This window comes from Hemibagrus wyckioides, linkage group LG08 (assembly GCF_019097595.1).
Source record: "Hemibagrus wyckioides isolate EC202008001 linkage group LG08, SWU_Hwy_1.0, whole genome shotgun sequence".
In the NCBI taxonomy this organism is placed as follows: Eukaryota; Metazoa; Chordata; class Actinopteri; order Siluriformes; family Bagridae; genus Hemibagrus; species Hemibagrus wyckioides.
The window spans coordinates 22,367,597-22,377,404 of record NC_080717.1 but is presented as its reverse complement, the minus strand read 5'-3'; the positions used below and the strand labels follow the sequence as shown (position 1 = coordinate 22,377,404).

At 44.3% G+C, this 9,808-nt stretch overlaps 2 non-coding genes across 2 annotated transcripts; both read left to right on the top strand.

Annotated features, from left to right (window-relative positions):
- LOC131358546 (U1 spliceosomal RNA) lies at positions 1–164 on the top strand. The gene has a single exon (XR_009205497.1). It is a non-coding gene; the product is annotated as a U1 spliceosomal RNA (small nuclear RNA).
- Positions 165–2,815: 2,651 nt separating this feature from the next.
- Positions 2,816–2,979, top strand: LOC131358562 (U1 spliceosomal RNA). The gene has a single exon (XR_009205512.1). It is a non-coding gene; the product is annotated as a U1 spliceosomal RNA (small nuclear RNA).
- The last annotated feature ends 6,829 nt before the right edge of the window (positions 2,980–9,808 follow it).

Genomic DNA, 9,808 nt, shown 5'->3' with positions numbered 1-9,808 from the left:
ATACTTACCTGGCAGGGGAGATACCATGATCAAGACGGTGGTTCACCCAGGGCGAGGCTCAGCCTTTGCACTCCGGTTGTGCTGACCCGTGCGAATTCCCCAAACGTGGGAATCTCGACTGCATAATTTCTGGTAGTGGGGGACTGCGTTCGCGCTCTCCCCTGATATCCACTGTACTAAAGTTAGATACAATTTTGTTGTGTTTGCTTAACCTGTGCAGGTTCTGCTGAGTATGTTTCTATTCTGACATGGCGTTAAAGCGTGCAGAAGAACCACACCTGGTTTTATGTGGAATAAGACACAGTGGGTTATTAACTGGTGCAATCAAGCATGTTTGTGGGCTGCTTTCAGCTAGTTTGAAAGCTACAATACTGGGAAGACTGGAGCACTGCAATATGCAATAAGAACTGTGTCTGTTTACTGAAAAACCGATAAGTAATTCTACATTGGGAATTCATTATGTACAGCATGGTAGTGCCTGAAGAAACTCGGTTTAGCAGGCAGTCGAATGGTTAAGTGTTAAATGTAACAAGCAAACAAAGTAGTGTACAAGGTCCCACCTGTTTATTTATAATAGTAATAATCTGATAAAGCAAAACTGAACGGCTTTTTCAAGCCAACATAATGAGATTGCTAAATGCAAATCGGTTTGCAGAAACGACAAACTCATAAACCAAACCTATAAAATGGTGAGCAGTAAAATATAATTCTCCCTAACTGAACAATCTCAAATCAAAGTTTTCAACAGTGGCTTAACATTTAACATGTAGCTCTGTAGTTCAGACAGACTTTGTTCTCAGCTCTGTGGTGGTGTTTCGGTTCTGTAGCTATATGTTACGTTCTCTTATGTAACACCAGGGTCCTGGAGAAACATTGTCTCTGAGCTGCAAGCCGTGGGGGTGGGGTTATTGTACTGTTTAGTTGCTTAGAAAATGGTCGATCACACTGTTTTTTATGTAATAAATGTAGTTTTATTTTTAGCAGCACGTGTAGACTGCAGTGTTTTAGTCTCAGATGTTTGTGTAATGATTAGTGTTAGGTTCCTCACCATGATGGTAAAGGGTAGTGCAGTCGCTAGCCGAGGGATCTGCAATTCATACTTACCTGGCAGGGGAGATACACTATATTGCCAAAAGTATTTGCTCACCCATCCAAATAATCAAAATCAGGTGTTCCAATCACTTCCATGGCCACAGGTGTATAAAATCAAGCACCTAGGCATGCAGACTGTTTTTACAAACATTTGTGAAAGAATGGGTCGCTCTCAGGAGCTCAGTGAATTCTAGCATGGAACTGTGATAGGATGCCACCGGTGCAACAAATCCAGTCGTGAAATTTCCTTGCTCCTAAATATTCCACAGTCAACTGTCAGCTGTATTATAAGAATGTGGAAGTGTTTGGGAATGACAGCAACTCAGCCACGAAGTGGTAGGCCACGTAAACTGACGGAGCGGGGTCAGCGGATGCTGAGGCGCATAGTGCGAAGAGGTCGCCAACTTTCTGCAGAGTCAATCGCTACAGACCTCCAAACTTCATGTGGCCTTCAGATTAGCTCAAGAACAGTGCGCAGAGAGCTTCATGGAATGGGTTTCCATGGCTGAGCAGCTGCATCCAAGCCATACATCACCAAGTGCAATGCAAAGCGTCGGATGCAGTGGTGTAAAGCACACCGCCACTGGACTCTAGAGCAGTGGAGACGCGTTCTCTGGAGTGACGAATCGTGCTTCTCCATCTGGCAATCTGATGGACGAGTCTGGGTTTGGTGGTTGCCAGGAGAACGGTACTTGTCTGACTGCATTGTGCCAAGTGTAAAGTTTGGTGGAGGGGGGATTATGGTGTGGGGTTGTTTTAAAGGAGCTGGGCTTGGCCCCTTAGTTCCAGTGAAAGGAACTCTGAATGCTTCAGCATACCAAGACATTTTGGACAATTCCATGCTCCCAACTTTGTGGGAACAGTTTGGAGCTGGCCCCTTCCTCTTCCAACATGACTTTGCACCAGTGCACAAAGCAAGGTCCATAAAGACATGGATGACAGAGTCTGGTGTGGATGAACTTGACTGGCCTGCACAGAGTCCTGACCTCAACCCGATAGAACACCTTTGGGATGAATTAGAGCGGAGACTGTGAGCCAGTCCTTCTCGTCCAACATCAGTGTGTGACCTCACAAATGCGCTTCTGGAAGAATGGTCAAAAATTCCCATAAACACACTCCTAAACCTTGTGGACAGCCTTCCCAGAAGAGTTGAAGCTGTTATAGCTGCAAAGGGTGGACTGACCTCATATTGAACCCTATGGATTAGGAATGGGATGTCACTTAAGTTCATATGCGAGTCAAGGCAGGTGAGCGAATACTTTTGGCAATATAGTGTACCATGATCAAGAAGGTGAAGAAATTTCTTGTCTTCCATTGACCTATGAGTAATAAATGTTTTAAGTTTCTTTAATAGAAAACAACCTTTTACAGTACTAGTTATAGATCAACGAACGGAATCAAGATTTCTTGTAGAGTTGTTTTGTTTTGGCTAAAACTGATTAGCAAGCTGTGGGAGTGCAAAGCGAAGGGGCGGGGTTAATGGTAGGCAGGCTTTAAAACACTCTTTAAAACAGTCTTCTTAAAATTCAGTGTTTCTGCTCCCTCTTATTGCTGACTGTAAAAGTGCACTCTTTCTTCTCTACTGACTTTATTTTTTTGCAGCACGTGTAAACTGCAGTGTTTTAGTCTCAGATTATTGTGTAATGATTAGTGTTAGGTTCCTCACCATGATGGTGAAGGGTGTGTTTGGTGGTGCAGTCTCTAGCCGAGGGCTCTGCAATTCATACTTACCTGGCAGGGGAGATACCATGATCAAGACGGTGGTTCACCCAGGGCGAGGCTCAGCCTTTGCACTCCGGTTGTGCTGACCCGTGCGAATTCCCCAAACGTGGGAATCTCGACTGCATAATTTCTGGTAGTGGGGGACTGCTTTCGCGCTCTCCCCTGATATCCACTGTACTAAAGTTAGATACAATTTTGTTGTGTTTGCTGAACCTGTGCAGGTTCTGCTGAGTTTCTTAATGTTGTAACATTGCACTGCCACATGCAGAAGAAGCACATTTGATTTCATTATGAATAAGATACAGCCGGTCATGCTGCGAAAGGACAATGATGCTTACCAGATTTTGAAAACATCCTGAATTTACTACATAGAAATGACTAATTCATTAATGTAAAATGCGATGCTAGTGGTTTCCCAGTGGTTGTGTGTGGTAGCTGTTGCAAACAAGCAGGTTTGTTTTAAGCAGGTTTGAAAGCTGCAATACTAAGCGGAATGCTTAGTCTCCTTTGTCTCCTTTGTCTAAGTCTGGGATCTTGTATCATGATCAAATTCAAATTGAAATTTTATTCATCACATACGAAATCATACACAGTATGACATGTAGTGAAATGCTTTTTACGACTGTCCTACATTAAAGAAAGAAAAGAGTAAAAATTAGTGTGTGGAAATGAAAAATAAAGGGATATAGTTAAAAATATAGAGAGAAAAATAGGTAAAATTAAACGTAGAAATCAAAGACAAAATAATTGTGAAAAACCAATAGTTATCGGCTATGCATATGCGTGTGTGTGTGTATATACATGTATATATAATATAAATATAAACAGTAAATATAATATAAAAGTATAAAATAAAAATTAAAAAAATGTAATATAATATATTCTATATATAAAAATAAAATAATATATAAATAAATGTGTAAACTCTATAATATATAGAAAGATAGATTGGGATTTATATTTTAATAATAAATTTATTTCATTGTCTGCCATCAACCTTAATTAAACTTAATTCAACTACTGAAAGTAATTAAGAATAAAAAGTCATAAAATTGAAAGTATTGACAGTTTACACAATGAGATGCAACTGTGTTCTTGTAGATGTGTAGTTTCAATATAAAACAATAACAAACACGTACACCTAAAAAGAAACAAGCTCATTATTTGAATATCCTGTCTGATCACCATTATGACTGTTTATGTATTCAGGTCACGTGACCGTGAAAGCACACAGCTAAAGAAAGACGTGTCGGACATTTCACAAAAAAGCACAACGTTTGATACTCAGTTAGATAGTTGAAAATATTAAATCAATAAACAAAGCTATAGCCTACTGAAATACACTTTTAAAACAACAGCAGCAGCCTGATGATGATGAGCTTTAATGCTGACTGTTTTCTTATTACATGGTGTCCAGAAACTAAAAAAAGCAGGGCCAACACCAAACAGTTGAGCCAAGATATAAAGACTATGATGGGGGAAGAAGCCTCTTTAAGAAGTGTCTGTTTACTGAAAAACCGATAAGTAATTCTATGTTGGAAATTCATTATGTACAGCATGGTGGTGCCTGAAGAAACCCGGTTTAGCAGGCAGTCGAATGGTTAAGTGGTAAATGTAACAAGCAAACAAATAAAGTAGTGTCCAAGGTCCCACCTGTTTATTTATAATAGTAATAATCTGATAAAGCAAAACTGAACGGCTTTTTCAAGCCAACATAATGAGATTGCTAAATGAAAATCGGTTTGCAGAAACTCATAAACCAAACCTATAAAATGGTGAGCAGTAAAATATAATTCTCCCTAACTGAACAAAATCTTACTTAAATCTTAAATCTTAAAAATACTTCTGAATGATGAGCACACTAAATTTAGTTTTACCAAATTATCCCATAGGCCCTTTGGGAATATAACAAATTGATGATCTGTTGACGATATTTCTTTAGTGCAGAAGTTTTTCACCTCTTGACCTGAAAATGATGGCTTCTTTTGAGACTTGTAAAAGGCGATAAGTTATGTTCTGTTGTGCTGCACATGCCGTTAGAAAAGGCTCTTTGATTCTGTTCGTTTCACTGTAGTTTCATTCCTGTTTTGGGAATTAATGCTGCTCCGACTCTTTATGGATTTCATTTTTCTATTGTAATATTTGTCAGTTACTTACTGTCTAATTATGAGAAATATGAACTGTGATTCTGGTTCAATTTACATTTTGTAAGTGTGAGTAATGTGTGTCTTTGGCAATAAAAGATGTGTATTTAGTTACAAATGCTACAGTTACACAGTATTGCAAAAATAAGTTAATTGTTTAGCATTGTTATTGCTTTATTGGCAATATTAGCTCAAGCATTAGCAGGTACATGATGTGTCGGTCTCTTCATACACACCGTGATATGTTATCAGTATATTGTTTTAAAAGATATATTTGCTGCAGGAAACTATTTAACACATTCATTTGCAGAGAACAGACAGAGAGACAGACTATAGGAACAAATTCATTATCTTCTAGGATCCCAACACAGGTCCAGAACTATACCCAGTTTAGTGTTTTCTCTGCTCCCACTTCACCTGATTCACTTAATCAGCTAGTTAACAACTATCTGAGTAAATTACAGCAATGGAAAACGTTAAAGTGTTCGGGACAGGGGTATTCTAGGACCGTCAGGGGTTGTAAGTATGTGTATTAATTTGTAATAACGATTCAAAACAATCTTATATCGTCAATAATAACACAGTATGGCCATGTGATGACGCTTTATTTTTGCCCCGCTCTTTTGAATCAGACCTCTAGGTGGCGCTGCTGCAGATCCGACTGCTGATTTTGCAGCTGCAGGTGATTGCAATTTTCGGTAAAAGATTACATTTTCCTACATTTCACCTAACCGGACAAGTACTTGGAGTAATTAAAGCTCATTTCTTTAATGTGTTATAATTGTTTTCATGATTTGAAACGCGTTTAAAATTAGTTTGTTTGGAAATTTTATACCGTCACATGAGTTTGGATTGCTGGCTCAAGACTGTCCGTTAGATACCCGTGACAGTGTGTGTAAGATAAACAAGAACAAAAAGGTTTTATTTATTTATTTAAAAACACAAAGTGTCACTTGAATGCATTTTGTTGGGAAATATTGTGTGTCCAGAGTAAATGACATTAAGGTAAGCAGAGCTTTGTATATAATTAGGCCTCTCTGAAGGGCTGAGTGAAAATGGCGGATGAGTGGCGCAGTTATAAAGACGAGCTTCTTTTCAGTTTTAGTCAATTTAGGACTGATGAAAATGTTGTCCATGTCTTAGAATAGTTGAGAGAGTTTATCTGGAAAAAAGTATTCCTCCTCAGTACCACGATAAAACGTGTTTTTAGGTAATAACTATAAATCAGTATTTCTGCTTAAAATTGTATTTAGTACATGTTTGGTGATTCTGATCTCTTACTGTATATTTATATTGCATGTATTAAAAAGTTTGCCAGTAATTTATCTTCTTCTAGCAAAGAAATACTTTTTAAAAATGTTGTACAAAGTTGTAGGCAATTTGAGGGTCAAGTTGTAGGTATACATTTTCTCCCCTGCAATACCAAATTTGACCGCTGAGAGGCAGTATTGTTAAACTCATGTAAATTTTCTTAAATCTTTTTAAAATCCCTACATATTATTTGTAATGTGTTGGTTGCTGCAATCGAAGGATTTTAATCCAGTTTAAATGGTTGTCTTGGAAACTTACTTTCTGACTAAATTATGAGTTTGTAGTGTGGAGGATTGTGTGTGCTCGCATCTGATAGGACTGTGTGTGTGCGCGCGCGCGCGTTCTTTATCGTTTCCCTTTTGGTTCATTGTTAAATGCCGCTTAAATCACTATTTTCTCCGCTAATTTTAGTATGAATATGTTCAGCATGATTTCTACTGGTTTATTATAGAATATTAAGCGAGAACGGTATTTTCCGTCCTCGGGTTTACAGTTCTGTAGAATGGCACCGTTTGTTGTTGGCTGTTCTCGGTATCGCTTCTCGGCCTTTTGGCTAAGATCAAGTGTGGCCATGGAGAGAGGAGCTGAACGTCAGCCGGCTCGAGTGGTACGGCTTCGTCATTCTGTTCGGGTGGAGCTCTGCAGAGATGCTGCGGAGGACGTGAAGAAGCGATTTTGCTGGGATTGGATTTTGCTCCGGCTGCTCAGGGACTTTAGCGGAATGGCTCCCTCCAAGGTTCTTTGCCTGCAGGATTTTTGCTCTTCGGGGTTCCTGGACATCACTTTCGCTGCCTTCACTGACTGCTCTACCTTTTTCGACCGGTGCTCGCGGCTCAGGGAAGAGGAGGTGCTTCGTGGTCTTCGGCTGGTCCCGTTGTTCGCCATGGATGAGGTCCCCATCACTGTGCACGTTTATAACCCCTTCGTGGCGGATGAGGTCATCAGAGCTTTTTTGGCGCGGTACTGCTCTTCTGTCTCAGCAGGGGAGAAGCTGCGGGGGCGCTTCGGCATCTGGAACGGGAAGCGCAGGTTTCTCGTCAGATTGGAGACGGACCCGGCTGCTCCGGGTGGTCTGGTCCACCCTCCGGGGAATTTTTCTATCGGTCCCAACCGGGGTTTCCTCCACTACCCTGGCCAGCCGTTGTACTGCTGGAAGTGTGGGGCCCTTGGCCACGCAAAGGAGGTCTGCCCTGGACGGAGGTGCCGCATCTGTGGTTCGGAGGACCACCTCGCGGCCGAGTGTGGTGCGCCAAAGGCCTGCAGTCTGTGTGGTAGCGAGGAGCACCTGTATCGCCAGTGCCCATCGAGAAAGGGGACTTATGTTAGTCTTTTTGCTGAGGAATTTTTTTCCTTAAGTGCCCGGGAAAAGGGGGAGGAAGCGGTGTTCACCGAAGGGGCAGCAGAGCCTGCGGCATCAAGCGGGCCAGTGAGCGAGGAGGTAGCAGGGCCATCTGGCAAGGAGGTTCGGCTGACGCAGGCAGAGGGGGGTTCTTCGGACCTGACCCCGGGAGAGTCGCTGACAGCCGGCCAGGTAACCCCAGCCGTGGGAGCGCCGTCGGGGGAAGAACAGGCTTCGTGGCCCGGTCTGGGGCTGGAGGCCGGGCTGTTTGGAATTTGGGCGGAGGCGACAGAAGGGGTAGCGGAGGCCTCGACCCTGGTGTGACCGGATTGGGCCTCAATGGAGTTCTCGGACGGCATGGAGGATGTGGGATCAGATCCAGAGCAGGATATGGGGGAGGGCGGCAGACTCTCCGGGTCTGGAGCTACCACAGAGGCGGAGGGGGCGACGGAGGAGAGAAGAACAAAGAGGTCACGTCTGGAGAGAGGACGGGAGTTTGACCTCCTGACTGCAGGGGACATTATAGGTACAAGGGAGATTGAGGTGGAGGGGGCGCGGGCTGTACATACATTGGGGGAGGATTGTTTACAGCGGGATGGAGGGACAAGGGAGGAGGAGGGGTGGACACAAGTTGTGGCAAGACGGGTCAGAACAGGGGCTGGCAGGGGTGGAGGGGGATAGTAATACCATTGAATAAGATGGGTAGTGGAAAATGGAATGAGCAACAGTTGGGGTGTGAGGAGGACTGTGGATTTTGGGGGGGTGGGGAGGGAGGGAAGGAGGGGAGTGAAGGTTTGGCTGGTGAGGGTGGGTGGAGGGAGGTTTTTTTTTGTTGAAGGCTTGGTTTTGGGGAAAGTGCCTTGGGATTGTGTTGACTGGTTCGGATTCTTCTAGAAAAAAAAAAAGAAGGAAAAAGTTTTTTTTGATGATTAGAATAGCATCACTTAATGTGCGGGGCATCAAGCAGCCTCTCAAAAGGATGGCCGTGTTTTCGAGTTTGCGTTCGGTTTCATTTGATCTGTTATTTTTGCAGGAAGTCCATTTGGGCTCGGAGCGGGAGGCGGTTGAGTTCACGAGGGGGTGGGATCTCGGTCCAGCCGTTTGGGGTGTGGGTGAGGGGAGGGGAGATGGAGTGGGGGTGCTGTTCAAATCTTTTGAGTGGGAGGTGGAAAATGTAGTTTCGGTAGTGCCAGGGAGGATTATCTGTGTGGATGGGAAGTGGAGGGGGACTAAGTACAGGGCTATAGGGGTGTACGCACCGTGTAGGGGAGGGCAACGGCGGGGGTTCTTCCGCCTGCTGGAGCCTCTTTTCTGCACAAATAGAGTATTGCTGGTTGGGGGGGATTTCAATGTGGATGTAGAGTCGGAGGGGGGGGGCGGAGCTGGCCCATACGATGTCAGGAGCAGGCCTGGTTGACGTTTACAGGGTGGTCGATCCGCATTCTCCGGGCTGGACTTGGAGGAACTCACGGGGTGATGCATCTAGGCTCGACCTCCTGTTTTTGCCAGAGGGGGTGAAGGTGCACGCGTGCTTCCTGAGGCCCTTTTGGGCCTCCGACCACTGCATGGTGCTCGGCAGCATCGAAGTTGAGGGTTGTCAAAGGGGACGAGGTTGTTGGAGATTGAACTGTTCCATCTTGCAGGACCCTGCCTTTGTTGAGATTTTTCGCCATCTGTACACAGGTTGGCGAGGGTTGCGGGTGCTGTACGACACACAGCGTGAGTGGTGGGAGGACCTGAAAAAGAGAGTTGCCACCCTGGTCCGCTGGTGGGGCCAGGAGATGGCAAGACGGAGAGTGGAAAGAGCCAGGCAGTGGTCGAGAGTCCTTGCTTCGGCTTGGATAGATGGAGATTGCGGGCGGCTCAGGGATGCCAGTGAAGCCCTACGAGCTCACTTTGAGGCGGAGGCCCGCAACTACTTTGTTCAGGCGGGTAGGCAGGCACTTGAGTTGGACGAGCGCCCTACACGCTTCTTTTTTAATAGTGTCAGAAGCCGGCAGCGAGGGTCTTATATAGAGGGTTTAAGTGATGGTACCCGGGTACTGACCGTGCCCGAGGACATGTTGGGCTGCGCTAGTGCCTTTTACTGTGACCTCTTCCAACGAAGGGGATCGAGCAGTGAACTGGCAGCCGGGTTTCTGGACTCTGTGGTAGATAGACTGCCTGGGGAAAGCGTAGTGGAGTTGGAAGAGCAGGTGTC